We start from the raw sequence: 358 nt of genomic DNA on the forward strand, positions 1-358 counted from the left end.
CGGGCCGGGCGGCGCGCGGGGCTGCACTGGGGCGCTGTCCATGCCGCAGGGCCGGGGGCCGGGGGCTGTGCCCCCGCCCCAGGTGAGAACAGCCCGCGGGCGCTGAGCATCCCGGACTTCTGCACCCCACATCCCGCACCTCTGCACCCCTGCACCCCGCATCCCGCACCTCTGCATCCTCCCCACCACATCCCAGACCCCTGCACCCCGCACCCGGAGCGTCCTGGACCCCTGCGCGGCCCCCGCCGGCATGAAGAGGTGCAAGTCGGACGAGCTGCAGCAGCCCGAGGAGGACGGCGCTGGGGCTGAAGAGGTGCCCGGGGATGGCAGGCCCGGGGAAGGGGCCGTGGCTCCGGGG

The sequence above is a fragment of the Gavialis gangeticus genome, unplaced genomic scaffold (assembly GCF_001723915.1).
Source record: "Gavialis gangeticus isolate Ggan-Ray unplaced genomic scaffold, GavGan_comp1, whole genome shotgun sequence".
Classification (NCBI taxonomy): Eukaryota; Metazoa; Chordata; order Crocodylia; family Gavialidae; genus Gavialis; species Gavialis gangeticus.